Here is an 18,273-nt window from a genome sequence, read left to right on the forward strand (position 1 = left end):
TATTTCATCAAACCCCTATACACCTTCGAGTCTATATTGTCTGGAGTTTAGAAGATTGAGATGTGATCTCATTGAAACATATAAGATTCTGATGGGGATTGACAGGGTAGATGCTGAGTGGTTGTTTCCCCTGGCTGGAGAGTCTAGAACTCTGGGTCACAGTCTCAGGATAAGGGGTTGGCCTTTTAAGACAGAGATGAGGAGGAATTTCTTCAGTCAGAAGATTGTGAATCTTTGGAATTCTCTGCCCCAGAGGGCTGTGGATGCTCAGATGTTGAATATAATCAAGGTTGAGATAGATAGATTTTTGGACTCTTGTGGAATCAAGGAATTATGGAGATCAGGCGGGAAAGTAGCATTGAGGTCAAAGATCAGCCATGATCTTATTGAATGGCGAAGCAGGCTCGAGGGGCCAGATGGCCTACTCCTGCTCCTAATTCTTATGTTCCTGACTTGAGCCTTTTCAATAGAAGATGTTGCCAGGGTTCAAAAAGAGCCAATTGTGCACAGAGAGCTCTGCTCTTGTAGCCATGACATTGACTTGACTGGTCCAGTTAAACTTCTGATTAACGGTGATTCCCCAAGACTTTGATGATGGAAGAACTTTTCTATCTCTCTATCTCAGCCTTGAATATAGTTGCACTGTTGAAGGCCAGGGGAAAGTGGTTGGAATTTGTTTCTAACTTGGAAATGGCCAATGTCTGGCATTAGGTAGCACAAATATTACCTGCCTAAAAGAATCGATTGTTTATTGGAATTGCTTCCTGTGCTCCCAGCAACAAGCAGCATCAAATGTTCGTCAGCCTAACTGCTTTGTAATGGGAGGAGTTGTGACTGGAGCTGAACACTGTTAGCGAACACATCCATTCCTGACCTTGTGCCAGAGGGAATGTCATCGAAACAGCTGTGGGAGGTTGTACCTCCTCCCTGCACCTCCACTGCTGAATGCAGGACCCATTGCACCATCTCCTACTCAATTCTTTCCCAGCATGTCCAAACTGAAGATCCCCATATCTTCCTCAGTCCTTCCACAATCTACCAGCTTTTAAAAACCCAAGCTTAATGTCACCAAATCATTACGTCTTAATTGGCCTGCTCGAGTGTCCTACTCTGGTTAATCTTGGTGGTGTTCTACACTAAGGGCTGGATTTTCGGTCTTCTGCCGCCCCAGTCAGCGCCTTGGAGGGGCAGCAATGGCGGCGGTAAGCACTTCCGGGCGGGTGGCCGGCTTCCAGCCGGAACTTCCGCCGCCGGTTTCAATGGGGCGGGGAGCATTACCGCCCGGAACTGGCGAGCTGGTGTGCAATGCCCCTGGTTGCGACACCGGCTCGATTTTTGGCTCCAGCCCAATCCGTAGCGCTCCGTAGGACCCTCTGCTGGGACCACCTGGGAAAGCGGGCGGTCCGAGCTGTAGTGGCCGCAGTGTGGTAAGTAATGTCGACCTCAGATGAGCCTGATTGTTTTTCATTTATTTTTTTGCGATTTATGTTGTGGCGGTGTGAATCATTTATTGGGAATGTTTTTCGGTTTTTTTTTCCTGTTCTTTTTTCCTCCCCAGGCCTCTCATACAGCGCTCCGAGGCCGGCTGTTTAGCTCGGGATTTTCGCTTGCTCAGCCAGCCTAGCGCCCTAAGAGAGGTGTGTAACACCTCCCATTACCGCCCCACCCCACACTCAGGGCCCAGCTGATGAATTTTGCTGACGGCGGCGCAAACTGTACACCAGCTTGTGATAGTCTACAGGCATCCAGAAACTAGCAGAGTTAAACTCACAATTCTCTAGTATCCTGTTTTGCAATGCAACACATAGGGACAAAAAGTAATTGGATTTCACTTCTACATTTGGAGAGAACAAAGCGATAATACCCTTTTTCACATCGTGAAATAGTTCACGCTTGAAAATTTCATTTGATTTCACTGGTATTTTGACAAAAAAGATAGAGGAAACCTGGAGTTTTTGCGCAATACGAACAGTGAAAAGTAGCCAATGCGGATTCAGAAGGGGAAGCCCATGGCTGACCAATTTCCTCAGCTTCTTTGAGGATGTGTCATAGAATATGGAAAGTCTTGCATCATAAATGTTGTCCAGACTTCCAACTATGAGGTACCCCGTGTAATATGTCCTTACTCTACAGTATAAATGCACACGAGGCCCATACTTGAGAGAAGGTCAGTCTGTGACCAGTAACCTTTGGTCGCTTGTGTATGTGGTCAGAATGTCTTCCGTTCAGGAGTGTGCCTGTACCAGCAAAATCTAATTGTGTAATAGTGTAGCCCAGGGGTGTAACATTAGAATTTACAGCACAGAAACAACTTTGCTGACGATACAAAGATGGGAGGAAAAGCAATTTGTGAGGAGGACACCAAAAAATCTGCAAAAGGACATAGTCATCATCATCATCATAGGCAGTCCCTCGGAATCGAGGAAGACTTGCTTCCACTCTTAGCATGAGTTCTTAGGTAGCTGTACAGTCCAATACGAGAACCACAGTCTCTGTCACAGGTGGGACAGACAGTGGTTGAGGGGAAGGGTGGGCGGGGAGCCTGGTTTGCCATATGCTTCTTCCGCTGCCTGCACTTGATTTCTGCATGCTCTCGGCGATGATATTCAAGGAGCTCAGCGGCCTCCCGGATGCACTTCCTCCACTTAGGGCTGTCTTTGGCCAGGGACTCCCAGGTGTCAGTGGGGATGTCGCACTTTATCAGGGAGGCTTTGAGGGTGTCCTTGTAATGTTTCCTCTGCCCACCTTTGGCTCGTTTACCATGGACGAGTTCCGAGTAGAGCGCTTGCTTTGAGAGTCTCGTGTCTGGCATGCGAACTATGTGACCTGCCCAGCGGAGCTGATCAAGTGTGGTCAGTGCTTCAATGCTGGGGATGTTGGCCTGGACGAGGTCACTGATGTTGGTGCGTCTGTCCTCCTAGGGGTTTGTAGGATCTTGCGGAGACATCGCTGATGGTATTTCTCCAGCAACTTGAGGTGTCTACTGTAAATGGTCCATGTCTCTGAGCCATTCAGGAGGGCGGGTATTATTACAGCTCTATAGACCATGAGCTTGGTGACCGTTTTGAGGGCCTGCTCTTCAAACACTCTTTTCCTCAGGCGGCCGAAGGCTGCACTGTCGTACTGGAGCAGGTGTTGGATCTCGTCGTTGATGCCTGCTCTTTTTGATAGGAGGGAAGGGAAGTGGTCCACGTTGTCTGGGGCCGCGCCGTGGATCTTGATGTCTGGGGGGCAATGCTATGCGGCGAGGACAGGCTGATGGAGGACCTTTGTCTTATTGATGTTTAGCGTAAGGCTCATGCTTTCATAGGCCTCGGTAAATACATCGACTATGTCCTGGAGTTCAGCCTCTGTGTGTGCACAGACGCAGGCGTCGTCCGCGTACTGTAGCTCGACGACAGAGGTTGAAGTGGTCTTGGACATAGACAGGCTAAGTGAGTGGGCAAAAAATTGGTAGATGGAGTATAGTGTTGGAAAGTATGAGGTCATGCACTTTAGCAGAAAAAATCAAAGCGCAAGTTATTATTTAAATGGAGAAAAATTGCAAGGTGCTGCAATACAGTGGGACCTGGGGGTACTTGTGCATGAAACACAAGAGGTTAGTATGCAGGTACAGCAAGTGATCAGGAAGGCCAATGGTATCTTGGCCTTTATTGCAAAGGAGATGGAGTATAAAAGCAGGGCAGTAATCCTACAGTTATACAGGGTATTGGTGAGACCACACCTGGAATACTGTGTACAGTTTTAGAACATAAGAACATAAGAAATAGGAGCAGGAGTCGGCCATATGGCCCCTCGAGCCTGCTCCGCCATTTAATAAGATCATGGCTGATCTGATCATGGACATAAGAACATATTTATGAAAGGATATACTTGCTTTGAAGACAGTTCAGAGAAGGTTTACCAGGTTGATTCCGGAGATGAGAGGGGTGACTTTTGAGGAAAGGTTGAGTAGGTTGGGCCTCTACTCATTGGAATTCAGAAGAATGCGAGGTGATCTTATCGAAATGTATAAGATTATGAGGGGGCTGGCTTGACAAGTTGGATGCAGAGAGAATGTTTCCACTGATAGGGGAGGCTAGAACTAGAGGGCATAGACTTAGAATAAGGGGCTGCCCATTTAAAACTGAGATGAGGAGGAATTTCTTCTCTCAGGTTGTAAGTCTGTGGAATTCGCTGCCTCAGAGAGCTGTGGAAGCTGGGACATTGAATAAATTTAAGACATAGACAGTTTCTGAACCGATAAGGGAATAAGGGGTTATGGGGAATGGGCAGGGAAGTGGACCTGAGTTCATGATCGGATCAGCCATGATCGGATTAAATGGCGGAGCAGGCTCGAGGGGCCGTATGGCCTACTCCTGTTCCTATTTCTTATGTTCTTATGTTCTTAACTCATTTGGCCCAACTGGTTTATACCGGTGTTTATGCCCCATACAAGCCTTCTCCCACCCTAATTCATCTCACTCCATCAGATGAAGGAGCCACGTGTGATCTGAACTGGATATCGTGCCTTCCGCAAATGCACATGCCCTTACATATTCTCTCCAATCTTTGTGAAGGTAAATTGAGAAACCCCCCCCCCCCCCACCCACCACTCACCCCCACACCTGGCGGATCCAAAAGTTAAGACCCCCCCTTGCCCACCCCCCTCCCACCCGCCATGAGTCAATGTCATCAGGAGGTGAAGGGATGAAAATTGGTGGGGAGAAAAACGGCAGCACATTTTGAAGAAAATATTAAATGATAAGCTTTTAAATGTATATCATATAACAAGAGACTCAACAGACCCGACTGCCTTGGAACTGAATCATAATATAATGCCCCATTACCTCGGACTAAATCAAGATCGGATTAATTTTTAATATCAGACGCAAAGAGGATACATTATGGATACACGTGGGATTACCAACCATCCAGCACTGGTCTTGAGTCTCCAGAAATTGAAGATTAATCTCCTAGACATAGCTGGGAGAAAGCCAGGAGAAAAATCATAGGGACATTAAAGAGTGTTTAGAAGAATGAGAGGTGATCTCATTGAAACATACACAATTCTTACAGGGCTTGACAGGGTAGGTGCAGGGAGGATGTTTCGGAGTCTAGAACCAGGGATCACAGTCTCAGAATAAGGGGGCGGCCATTTAGGACAGATGAGGAGAAACTACTTCACTCAGAGGATGGTGAATCTCTGGAAATCTCTACCTCAGAGGGTTGTGGAGGCTCAGTGTTTAAGTATATTTAAGACAGAGATCGATAGATTTTTGGATATTAAGGGAATCAATGAATATATGCAGGAAAGTGGAGTTGAGGTAGAAGATCAACCATGATCTTATTGAATGGATATCTCCTCATGTGGCTCTGTGTCAAATTTTGCTTGATAATACTCCTGTGGAGCGCCTTACGACGTTTTAATGACCTAAAGACGCTATATGAATACAAGCTGTTGTTGGGTTTGCCTCTAATTCCCCTTGTTTGCAAAGTCTGCCGACAATCCAACAATGAACTCAAGGACAACTGGCATCCTCTGAGCTGTACCCAAACAAGGAGGTAACTTCCTTCGTAAAGCAAGAAAGAAGATGAAAGAATTGTCAAGATAAAGACAGTAAGATTTGTCTTAGATCTCACTTTTATAATGCAGACTCTCGTATAGGTTATGAATCATTCCCTATAGGTAATGTATCCTCCTTCACTCAATTCCTGCTACCTGCATACATACTCACAGAGCTTATATAACCAGTCAGCGCTTTCCTCTAAACTGTCTTCTTTTCTTATCTCTCTCAAGTTTATTCATGCTCTATACTCATTGTTCCTCTGTGAATTATAGGCGTCAGCTGTGGTTCAGTGGGTAGCACCCTCAACACTGAGTCTGAAAGTTGTGGGTTCCACTCCAGAGACTTAAGCACAAATCTCGGCTGACATTCCGATGCAGTATGGAGGGAGTGCTGCACTGTCTGAGGTACCGACTTCTGGATGAGACATTAAACTGAGGCCTCATCTGCCCTCCCAGTTGGACGTAAAAGATCCCATGGCACTATTTGTAGGAAAGCAGGGCAGTGCCCTGGCCAATATTTATCCTTCAGGTCTGGTGTCACATATAGGCCAGACCGGGTAAGGACGGCAGATTTCCTTCCCTAAAGGACATTAGTGAACCAGATGGGTTTTTACAACAATCCGGTAGTTAGATCAGCACACTTACTGACACATATTGCAGTGTGCAACAGTCACCACACGTTTTTTAAAAATTCACACACAGGCATCTTCCACCCTTCAGGATATAGTTCAGGACCTGGAATATGAGGTCCTTCATTGAAACACCTGTGAATTCATCCCTTTTTAGAATGGAAGCAAGTCATCCTCAATACAAGGGACTGCCTATGATTACTGACACTAATGTTTTATTCCAGATTTATTTAATGAACAATTTAAATCTTCCAGTTGCCATGGTGGGATTTGAACTCATGTCCCAGATCATTAGTCCAGGCCTCTGAATTACTAGGCCAGTAACATAACCACTATGCTGCTGTACCCAGATGGACAGATGCTTGAATGGGCCACACAGCCAGTTAAAGGCACCATCAACAAAGAAAAATGAGAGTGAACCAACGAAATGAAACCATGGGAAGTAATGTAATGAATTTGTTCCCGCTTTTGTTTGTAAAACATTGGTAACATGGAGTTACTTCAAAACCCACAAGTTGCGTGGTAAGAAATAGGAAGGAAAATAAAGGCAGGGCGATCAGTCAATCCGAAAGTGACTGAAAGTCATTTGTTCCCAAATATTAAAGTCAGATAGGACAGCAGCAGTGGGAGCAACACACGTTCAATCAGATACCCTGAATTGACAACGTGTGGCATTAATAAACGCGTGCACGTGCTTGCTTAAAATTCCTCTGTCTGCTATTTAAGTGAAGGTTATTTTGTTAAAATATTAGGCAAGAGTCATTTCTACATAAAACAGTTCAATAGTAGCACATGTGCCACTCAGTGCAATTTCAAAATGCAGTCATATGTTAGATTAGAGCGATATACTCCTTGAGTGTTTATAATTACAGCATGGGGCCAAAATTGACCCCGCCCGAAAAGGGGCATCGCAATCCATTTTGACTGTTTTCACCGCCGCAGTGGGTGAGTTCGCCTCTTGGGCGAAATTGTTTTTTTTTCTTTCTTCTACGATCCGGAAGTCACTCTTAGTGGGGGCGGAGACTGTACGAGAGGGGCGGATACACGGCGGAGACAACGCCGGGGCGGGAGTTGGGGGCGGTGCGGAGTGACCGCCGCGATGACGTCATCACGGGTGCCGCGTCACCATGGCTCTCCCCCTCACTTAAAGGGGAGAGCCTCCGCGATTTTAAAACTTCAGCCCACTGGGCCACCAGGGAGGGTTTTCGACCGGGCCTGGCACCCAAGAGAGGGTTCCGGGGCTGCCTGTTGCCAGCCCGGCCGGACCCGGGGGGTATAACTGTCGGGCCGACATGGCAGTCGGCCGACAATAAAAAACATGGGGGGCGGCAGCGGCAGTGCGCCCTCCCCTTTAATGGGAGCTGCGCCATCGCTGCAGAAGGCCACAGCTTCACTGGACCACCGGGAAAAGCAGGTTTTCGCACCGCCGGGCGGGCTGACAATTTTAAGAGCGGAATGTCGGCAGCAGGGGGCGCGTAGATCGGCAGTGCGCACGGATCAGCAGCAGCGGAATGCTGGGGGGAGTGGGTTACCGCCGGGATAACACGGGAGCGGAATTTTGATAATGGTGGCCATTACACAAGAAATCGGCGGCCATTGCACTCCTTAGCGTGGCCACCGATTTCTGGTGTTAACAGGCTTTAAGGAAAGAGGCAATTTCGGCCCCTTTATGTGTTTTAGATGGACAACGGTCATGAGCCACCTGGCATAAGCATTGCACTTTATACAGTAATACATTCCTTTTAAGATGAAACCATTTAATTTGTGACTCCAAATTAGCTGCAAGTGCATTTTTTAAATGCATTAGATTGAGATATTGGGCTGGATTTTCCGGTGCTGTCCGTGTCTGTTTTCACCCCGGAGGGGCGGCAATGGTGGTGGTGAGCTCTCCCGGGCGGGCGGCGAGCCTCTAGCGCCCCGCTGGGGTTTTCGGGGCCGGTTTCAGCGGGACGCGGAGCATTAGCGCCCGGAAGAGGCGAGCCGGTGTGCAACGCCCCTGCTCGCGACACCGGTTCGATTTTTGAGCCATGCCCGACCCGTAGCGCCGCGTTGCGCGCCCTGCTGGGATCGCCTGGGAAAACGGGCGGTCCGACCTATACCGGCTGCGGTGAGGTAAGTCATGTCCACCTCAGGTAAGTGTCATTGTATTTTCTTTTGGGTTTTTTTTTTTCCGGTTTCTGTTGTGGTGGCGTGGGCTATGTAGTGGGAATGTTTTGGGTTTTTTTTTTCAATCTCAGGCCTCTCTTAGACGCTCCAAGGCAGCTGTTTAGCTCAGGATTTTCGCTTGCTCTGCCAGCCTAGCGCCCTAAGCGAGGTGTACAACGCCTCCCTTAGCGCTCCATCCCACACTCAGGGTCCAGCCGCCCAATTTTGCTGACTGAGGCGCAAACTATTCCCGGGCGCAAACTTTACCGCCCCGCCGCCATTACCGCCTCGAAATGAGCAAAGTCGGAAATCCAGCCCAAAAAATTCAAAAAGACTCAGTACGTTCCAGAGTGAAATTCTGTTTTTCCCACAGTTTTCAATTGGCTCCTCACAGCTGCAGGTTAAAAGGAGCACGCTGTACTTACAGACATGGCAAGTTGCTTGCTGATCAGTTGACTCATTTAGCAGACAGGACTCATTTAGTTCTCGACTTTGCGCGACAGTGTGGAAAGGGCGCTAGCATATCGGCAGCCCGCTTTACGCTGTCTTGGATGGAAATAAAAACAGGGAGAGGCGTGTAATGGGCTGCCAACTCGCTATCACCTTGATCAAAATGAGGTGCAAATGTCCCATGTCAGCCGAGGCTCAGTGGGTAGCACTCTCACCTTTGAGTCAGAAGGTTGTGCGTTCAAGAAATTTGAGCATAAAAATCTCGGCTGACACTCCTGTGCAGTGCTGAGGGAGTGCTGCATTGTCGGGGGGTGCCCTTTTTCAGATGAGACATTAAACTGGTGCTCTCTTTCAAGTGGATGTAAAAGATCCCATGGCAGTATTTCGAAGAAGAGTTATCCCCAGGTTCCTGGTCAATATTTATCCCTCAATCAACATCATGAAAAAAGCAGATTATCTGGTCATTATCTCATTGCAGTTTGTGGGAGCTTGTTGTGTGCAAATTGGCTGCCGCGTTTCCTACATTATAACAGTGAATACACTTCAAAGAGCACTTCATTGGCTGTAAAGCGCTTTGGGACGTCCGGTGGTTGTGAAAGGCGCTATATAAATGCAAGTCTTTCCTTTCATCTCTGTTTGTTCACATATCATGTGCTGCTCTTTATTATGGCACATATTGATTACAAATAAAACCAGGCGGGAAATTTTTGCTGCATTGCTGCTACACATATACATGAGGTAATGTATGGGTGGTATTGATTGACAATGCAGAAACGCATTCAGTCAAATGATACTTGTAATCTCGTATCCACCAGGATCATGAAGGTGAGTTATTGCCGTAAAAATACTGCTAGACATTTATATCCATTACGTAACATCTATAATATAGTAAAGTGGTGATTTTAACCCCTCTCTGCCTGGCAGAAACCAGGTGATACGGGAGTTAAATTCAAATCGACTCACTCACCATTCTTTTTTGGCCCTGCAGCTATACTTGAAGTTGGATGACTGAAGCGCAATACATGGCACAAGTGGAAGCCACCTAAATTTATGCTATTTGGGGTCCTTTTACATAGCTAGGACCTGAAAGCCGTTTTTAGCGCCTGCTGAGCGGAGCCTTTGCCACTGACAGAAGCGCAGGTCCTCCAAGAGAAGTGAAGAGCATATGTTGCGGCGTGGGGGGTGGGGGGTGGGGGGAGGGGTTGGTGAGCGGGGGGAGCGGGCGAAGGTGGGGTGGGGGGGGTTGGGGGGGTTGGATGGAAGCGGTGGGGGGGGCGGGCGAGCGGGGGAGGGGGTGAGCAGGGTGGGGATGAGAGTGGGATGGCGAGGGGGGGGGGCAGGAGTATCAGGATATTGTTCCAGCCCTAACTCGGGGAGGGGCATCTAGACGCCTGTTTGAGGCAGGATCCATTTCAACAAAGCCCAGCATCAGCATTTAAAATGGAGCGGGTTTCTTGCTGCACCTCCCAGGCGGTCTGCCCAAGCTTTCACTGACCGACAGCCCGACAGTTAAAATTCCCTCCTCAAGGGTCTTGCATTACGTACAAATGTTGCACTTACTTGCCAACTTTTGCATAGGGTTACATAGAACATGCAATGTCCATGATCGGATCAGCCATGATGTCACTGAATGGCGGAGCAGACTCGAGGGGCCAAATGGCCAACTCCTATTTCTTATGATATACGGCACAGAAATAGGCCTTTCGGCCCAACCACTCCATGCCGGCATTTATGCTCCACTCGAGCCTCCTCCCGTCTTTCCTCATCTGAATCAATCCGCATAACTCTCTATTCCCTTCTCCCTCACAAGCTTGTCTAACCTCTCCTTTGTTAATAACACCGCCATTGCTATAAAACAGCATACCCTCTAACTCACCATGGGCAATGCCATGGGAGGTCTGCGAATAACAATTTATTTAATTTGTTCAAAAAACCTGGGTAGATGGAGTTAAAGTACAGATTAACCATGATCTAATTGAATGCTGGAGCAGGCTTGAGGGGTTGAATGGTCGGCTCCTGTTTCTATGTTCCTAACCCATTTAGACTTATTATCGGACACCTTCAGTGATAGGAGATTAAGAGATTGTGCACTATTTATAATATTTAATGTCAGGAACGGTATTTGCCGAGAGCGAGACCGATGCAAAGATTTGATCAGCAGTCGCTACATTTTACTAGATATTGATACTAAATGATACTTAATCTGACGTCAAGTCCGCATACGTACAATCACGAAAAGGCATGTTTGCAATGGATAAATAAGCGATAAGCATTAGGCAACACAAGAGTAAAAAGCTAAAGCACAGTGTTTACACTCCTAAAGTGAGTCCTTTGGTGGCTGAACAGTCCAATACATGAACCACAGTCCCTGTCCCTGGGACAGACATTCGTCGGGGGCAGGGGGGGAGGTGGGGCTGATTTGCCGCACGCTCCTTCCGCTCCCTGCGCCTGACCTCTTCAGGCTCGCGGCGTTGAGATTCGAAGAGCTCAACGCCCTCCCGGATGCACTTTCTCCACCGAGGACAGTCTTCGGGCAGGGACTCCCAGGTGTCAGTGGTGATGTCACACTTTACCAGGGAGGCATGTAGCTGTGCAGGGTTAAATATAGGGTAGCGGCTGCAGTGTAGCACTGTTAAAGATTCAGGTCGCTGATTGGAGCGTGGGCAGTTGCAGCAGGAGCTATGAAGTCGGGGCGAAGGAGCGGCGAGTGATCGTGGAGCGACGTGATCGGGGCCCAGGAGTGGCTTGAGTTCGGTGCCCAGAAGAGGCGAGGACCCAGGGGCAGCCCAGCAATATTTGTGCGCACTAGGTCCGTGCAGCGGAGCTGGTCTCCAGTCATCCTGGGTAAACATAGAAACATAGAAAGTAGGTGCAGGAGTAGGCCATTCGGCCCTTCAAGCCTGCACCACCATTCAATATGATCATGGCTGATCATTCACCTCAGTACCCCTTTCTTGCTTTCTCTCCATACCCCTTGATCCCTTTAGCCGTAAGGACCATATCTAACTCCCTTTTGAATATATCTAACGAACTGGCCTCATCAACTTCCTGTGGTAGAAATTCCACAGGTTCACAATTATCTGAGTGAAGAAGTTTCTCCTCATCTCGGCCCTAAATGGCTCACCCCTTATCCTTAGATTGTGACCCCTGGTTCTGGACTTCCCCAGCATCAGGAACATTCTTCCTGCGTCTAACCTGTCCATTCCCGTCAGAATTTTATATATTTCTATGAGATCCCCTCTGATTCTTCTAAATTCCAGTGAATATAAGCCTAGTCGATCCAGCCTTTCTTCATATGTCAGTCCTGCCATCCCGGGAATCAGTCTGGTGAACATTCGCTGCACTCCCTCAATAGCAAGAATGTCCTTCCTCAGATTAGGAGAACAAAACTGCACACAATACTCAAGATGTGGTCTCACCAAGGTCCTGTACAACTGCAGTAAGACCTCCCTGCTCCTATACTCAAAACTTCTCGCTATGAAGGCCAGCATGTCATTTGCTTTCTTTACTGCCTGCTGTACCTGCATGCCTACCTTCAATGACTGATGTACCATGACACCCAGGTCTCGTTGCATCTCCCCTTTTACTAATCTGTCACCATTCAGATAATAATCTGCCTTCCTGTTTTTGCCACCAAAGTAGATAACCTCACACTTATCCACATTATACTGCATCTGCCATGCATTTGCCCACTCACCTAACCTGTCCAAGTCACCCTGCAGTCTCCTAGCATCCTCCTCGCAGCTCGCACTGCCACCCAGCTTAGTGTCATCTGCAAACTTGGAGATATTACATCCAATTCCTTTGTCTAAATCATTAATGTATATTGTAAATAGTAATCCTTGCCACTGGACCAAGACCTAGCTCTGTCAAGCCCGTGTGGTGGCTGGTGTGCAATGGCCACCACACGTTAAAAAAATCCATGCACAGGCATCTTCCACCCTTCAAGATGTAGTTCGGGACCTGGAATATTAGGTCCTTCATTGAAACACCTGTGAGCTCATTTCTTTTTGGCGTGGAAGCAAGTCATCCTCGATACGAGGGACCGCCCATGATGATGAAAAACCATCAAATGATTTTAAACGGTCCTGAACCAGTAGTTTCAGTATACAAGCCACATGAACACTCAGAAACTAGCCTTTCGTGCTTTAACTGCCATGAGCTCTCGCATAATAGCTGAGCGACTGAGTGGCATTTTAAGAACTGAATTACATCTAGCTTATCCCTCGTCAATATTTTTACATTCATTCTTGGGATGTGGGCACCGCTGCAAGGCTGGCATTTATTGCTGTGGCTCAGTGGGTAGCACCTTCGTCCCATTCCAGGATCTTGAACACAAAAATCTAGGCTGACACTCCCAGTGCAGTACTGAGGGAGTGCTGCACTGTCGGAGGTGCCGTCTTTCAGATGAGACATTAAACCGAGGCCCCGTCTGCTCTCTCTCAGGTGGACGTAAAAGATCCCATGGCACTATTTCGAAGGAGAGCAGGGGAGTTAGCCCCGGTGTCCTGGTTAATATTTATCCCTCAATCCACATCACTAAAAAACAGATTATCTGGTCATTAACACATTGCTGTTTGTGGGAGCTTGCTGTGCACAAATTGGCTGCCGCGTTTCCCACATTACAGCAGTGAATACACTTCAAAAGTACTTCATGGGCTGTAAAGCGCTTTGGGACATCCGGTGGTTATGAAAGGCGCTAAATAAATTTATGTCTTTTTTTTTATCCGTAGTTGCCCCGAGAAGGTGCGAGTATGCTACCTTCTTGAACCGCTGTTGGTCATAGTTTGTTATAAACTTGCTATGCCACTTCAGTGGATATTTAAGAGTCAGCCACGTTAGTGTGGAACTAATCACACGCAGGCCAGACAGCGGTTTCCTTCCTGAAAGAGCATGAATCAACCAGCTTCATGGTCACTTTTAGCTGATACCGGCTTCTTACATCTAGATTTTTTAAACTAAGCTCAAATGGTGAGATTTGAACACCCATTCTCTGGATTATTAATCCAGGTCCCTGAATTACTAGCCCAGTAACATGACCCCTACACTTCCGTACCTTCCTGTAAGAAAGAGAACGTGGAAAGCATGTCCCCTGAATTATAGCCCTTATTATAAGACAGCCTTCGATAAAGTACCGTATAGTAGAATCGTGGTTAAGGTCAGAGCATGTGAAGTCAGTGATCAGGTAACAGAATTGATAGCAATCTGGGTACAAAAGACAAAGCAGAGAGTAGGGGATGAAGACAGTTAATCAGACTGGCAAAAAGTGATAAGTGCTGTTGCACAGGGATCGGTGCTGGGACCACTGTGGTTCACAATTTACATTTGGACTCAGAATCGGAAGCACGATTTCTAAGTTTGCAGATGACATCCAATCAGGGGGGTGCAGTTAATACAGAGGAAGAATGGGACAAAATACCAGAAGACACTAATAGACTTTCAGAATGGGCACTGAATTGGCAAATGAATTTCAATATCGATAAGCATGAGGTGGTGCATTCTGTTAGGAAGAATAAGGAGGCCAGACACTGTTTGGATAATAAGAGTCTAAATGGGGTAGATGACCAAAGAGAACTAAGAGTAGAGATATAAAAATCACTAAAAATAGTGAGGCTGGTTGATAAGTCCATAAAAATAGCAAACCAAGCACTAGGGTTCATTTCTAGAGGGGTAGACCTGAAAAGCATGGAAGTCATGTTAAGCATGTATACAACCTTGGTTAGACCACACTTGGAGTATTGTGCACAGTTCTGGTCTCCATATTATAAAAAGGATATAGAGTCATTGGTGAAGGTGCAAAACAGATTCACAAGGATGCTACCAGAACTGAGAGGTTATAACTATCAGGAAAAATTGAAGAGGCCAGGGCTCCTTGACCTGATAGAGATCTTTAAGATTATGAAAGGGTTTGATCGGGTAGACGTAGAGAAGATGTTTCCAATTGTGGGGGAGACCAAAACCAGAGGCCATCAATATAAGATATTCACTAATAAATCCAATGGGAACTTTTTTACCCAAAGAGTGTTGAGGTTAATAGCATGGATGCATTTAAGGGGATGCTATTCAGCAAAGTAAGCGCTCTACTCGGAACTCCTTCACGGCAAATGAGCCAAAGGTGGGCAGAGGAAACGTTACAAGGACACCCTCAAAGCCTCCCTGATAAAGTGCAACATCCCCACCGACACCTGGGAGACCCTGGCCAAAGACCGCCCTAAGTGGAGGAAGTGCATCCGGGAGGGCGCTGAGCACCTTGAGTCTCATCGCCGAGAGCATGCAGAAATCAAGCGCAGGTAGCGGAAAGAGCGTGCGGCAAACCAGTCCCACCCTCCCTTACCCTCAACGACTATCTGTCCCACCTGTGACAGGGACTGTGGTTCTTGTATTGGACTGTTCAGCCACCTACGGACATTTTAAGAGTGGAAGCAAGTCTTCCTCGATTCCGAGGGACTGCCTACGATGATGATGATTCAGTCACTTTAAGCCAGTGGCACTAGCACTCACATCTGAAATGTGTCAGTACGTTAACCTTTCTGAGTGTCAGCCTTGGTCAGAACGCTGAAAATCTGAACTAATAATAAAGTGTTGGAAATGCAAAGTGCGTGTTCTGGCCAAGGGTCACACCTCCCCAAAACCTCAACCTATTTCTCTTTCTCTCTTTTAGCTGCCGATTGGCCCGTTGGGTATTTCCAGCAATCTTTACTTTTATTTTGGAAATATCAGCGTCATAGTGATTAATTTTCTGTCTCATTCATTAGAATTACACTTAACCAGTAAACACCTCGGGAGCGAGGGGGGGGGGGGGTCCCTTTATTGAAAATTGAAACAATGGCACTCATTCATGCCGCCTTTCGAAACTGCCCATTAGTAATAATCTATTAAAACCACAGCCCTGTTAACTCAGCATCCACTGCAGAAAACTGGCTTTCAGGATCATTAAAGCATCTGGAAGTCAGACAAGCCAGGTTTTGACAAAGGGTCATTGACCTGAAACGTTAACTGTTTCTCTCTCCACAGATGCTGCCTGACCCGCTGAGTATTTCCAGCATTTTATGTTTTTAAGCCAGGTGCTCGCTGTGAAGTGACAGAACCCAACGTCTGCAATTACATTGTCAGTTTCTGGGAGCTCTGATATTAACAAGCGCTGGGAAAGACACACACCTCCCAAACCCGCGACCTCTACCACCTCGAAGGACAAGGGCAGCATGGGAACACCACCACCTCCGAGTTCCCCTCCTGACATGGAAATACATCGCCGTTCCTTCCTCGTCGCTGGGTCAAGATCCTGGAACTCCCTCCCTAACCACACTGTGGAGCACCTTCACCACGAGGACTGCAGCGGCTCAAGAAGGCAGCTCACCACCACCTTCTCAAGGGCAATTAGGGATGGGCAATAAATGTCGGCCTTGCCAGCGATGCCCACACTGCATGAATGAATAAAACATATGTATAAATGCACACATATACGAACAGACACAGCATACACAAAGCAGACAGAGAGAAACTGTTCCCATTGACGGAAGGGTTGAGAACCAGAGGACACAGATTTAAGGTGATTGGCAGAAATGAGGAAAAGACCTTTTAATGCAGAGAGTGGTTAGGATCTGGAATACACTGCCTGAAAGGATGGTGGAGGCAGATTCAATCATGGTTTTCAAAAGGGAATGGATAAGTAGCTGAAGGAAAAAAAAAAATGCAGGGCTACGGGGAAAGTGTGAGGGAGTGGGAGTAAATGAGGTGCTCTGGAAGAGAGCCGGCACGGGCTCAATGGGCCGAATGGCCTCCTTCTGTGCTGTAACCATTGTATGATTCTACATACTTACAAACACATGCGCACATATACATATGCACAGGCACATACATATATACACAGAATATATATACACATACATATACACAACATATATACACACATGCACAAACTAATACACACACACACACAACTAGCTGACAATAGATCGGTGGTCAAACAATATAGAACGAAGGGTCTTCACCATCATAACTTCAGAATTGGTCTCTGGAGGAAACTTTAAGGTCATGAATTCACGTTCGCTGTGATTAAACAAAAGGACTTACCGGATTGTGAATTTCAATTGCACTCCTTTTCAAGTCTCTGCAGTGAAGAATTGTTGTTGCTTGTTAATTGGAAAGAATCGGGAAACCACAGAGGGGGAAAATAAATAATATTTTGGGACCCAACACGAGCCAGCGGTGCTCCTCAATTCCAGCCTTGTTTTAATGACACATCTGCAGCTTCAGCCTTCTGTTCACTTATACCTTCGCCTCCACGTGTTTTGGGGGTTTTGGTTTATATATAGCAGCGGGCGAAAAGCTCGATACAAATCGCAGTGTGGCTTCTCCGCCCAGGGGGAGGAGATTTGGATCAGGGACTGTGCTGTCAGTTGGGACTGTGCTCTGAGAGCTCTGGGACGGCAGCAGTGACAATGTGAGCCTCGGCTGAGCCAGATCCTGTGAGCGATGAGGCTCCACATTCGTCGGTGGTTCAAGGTTGATCAAAAATAAAACACCCCTTTGTTCTTTCTCTTAACCTAATTTGCGAATGAAGAGAAGTTCAGGGGTGGTGAGTTGTGAAGATACATGCACTTCTCCCCTAGCCCAGCCCACCTCAACATGACAGCATTTCAGGGATGCTAAATTTTACACAACTGACTAATCTTCATGAGCAATCTTGCATTTGCATCTGATGACTAACTGGCGCTGGGTTCTCTGTCACGGCATCTTTGATTTCTCGCTCGCAACTTTCTCCAGCAGATGTTGACTGGTATGTAGGTGCAACCCCACAGATACAGCCACAGACACTCCCATAGACACCGCTGTTCCTTCCCCAGTTCCCTACCTTCTCTCTTTCACTCCTCGCCCTCACGCACAAGTCTTCCCACCGGCGACGTTCGGACCTTCACTCCACCGCCGACGTCCTGGCCTCCCTCCCCCCTCCCCAGCCGCTGGCCCCACTCAACATGGTGTGTGCAATGGCTGTGGTCACTCTGACCTATTTGACCTCTCCTCCTGCCACAATGTAGACCTCTGACTATCCCAATGCCTGCCCTCAGCCAGGCCTCGGTTTTCTCACCGCCCCACCGAAGGGTGCTGCTCGGCGCCGAGCTTATGGTGCACACCCCGTCGTAGGCAACTAGGCCAATACAGCAGTGCCTGGTCTCCAGTCGACTTGGACCCCCTTGCCACTGGACCAAGACCTAGCTCTGCTCAGCCCGTGTGGTTGCCGGTGTGCAACGGCCACCCCACGTTAAAAGAACTCACGCACAGGCATCTTCCACCCTTCAAAATGAAGTTCGAGACCTGGAACGTCAGGACCCTCATGGACAATGTGTTAAACCAAGGAGAACCGAAAGACGGCACCTCCGACAGTGCAGCACTCCCTCAGTGCAGGGTTACCAACCCTCTGGGATTGCCCTGGAATCTCCAGCAATTAAAGACTGATCCCCAGGATACTGACCAACCTAGAAGAGAAATTATAAGGGACAA

General features: G+C 47.5%; 1 protein-coding gene across 1 annotated transcript in view; it reads right to left on the bottom strand.

The window, feature by feature from the left end:
• LOC139274909 (P2Y purinoceptor 8-like) overlaps positions 1–16,898 on the bottom strand; it is a 32,211-nt gene extending 15,313 nt beyond the window's left edge. The window contains exon 1 of the mRNA XM_070891640.1: positions 16,846–16,898. The gene's annotated coding sequence lies outside the window, so the exon portion shown is untranslated. The remainder of the gene's footprint in view (positions 1–16,845) is intronic.
• Positions 16,899–18,273: the final 1,375 nt, after the last annotated feature.

The sequence above is a fragment of the Pristiophorus japonicus genome, chromosome 10 (genome assembly GCF_044704955.1).
Source record: "Pristiophorus japonicus isolate sPriJap1 chromosome 10, sPriJap1.hap1, whole genome shotgun sequence".
Taxonomy (NCBI): Eukaryota; Metazoa; Chordata; class Chondrichthyes; family Pristiophoridae; genus Pristiophorus; species Pristiophorus japonicus.